This window comes from Plasmopara halstedii (genome assembly GCF_900000015.1).
Source record: "Plasmopara halstedii genome assembly, contig: Scaffold_1651, whole genome shotgun sequence".
NCBI classification, from domain to species: domain Eukaryota; phylum Oomycota; class Peronosporomycetes; order Peronosporales; family Peronosporaceae; genus Plasmopara; species Plasmopara halstedii.
Genome location: NW_020188562.1, coordinates 63,230 through 63,584, shown reverse-complemented (window position 1 = coordinate 63,584; position 355 = coordinate 63,230).

The following is a 355-nucleotide window of genomic DNA, read 5'->3' as shown; positions in this document are numbered from 1 at the left end:
CCTCGGCGTGGATGTCGCCATCTTCCTCCCCTGTCATACCGTTGACGTGGGTGTATAACTGTGCACCGTCGTCTACGGTAGACACACCCTGGATCATGGTCGACGCCCGGCGTCTTGCAGCCAGCATACGGCGTCGCCGTCGCTACTTTAAAGAGGTTCTATGTCTTGGTGAGGTTAGAGTGAACAGGCATTCCGCGTCATCCGGTGTCACCATCACTGTCCGCTCCTTTGGAGCTCCGATGTTATCTCAACACCCAACGAAGAGTTGCTAACCTCGCAGTCTTGGTCTAATACATAACGTGCCATTCCACGCGTATATGAAGGGCTCTCCCCGAATGTGTCGGACTTTGTCCGA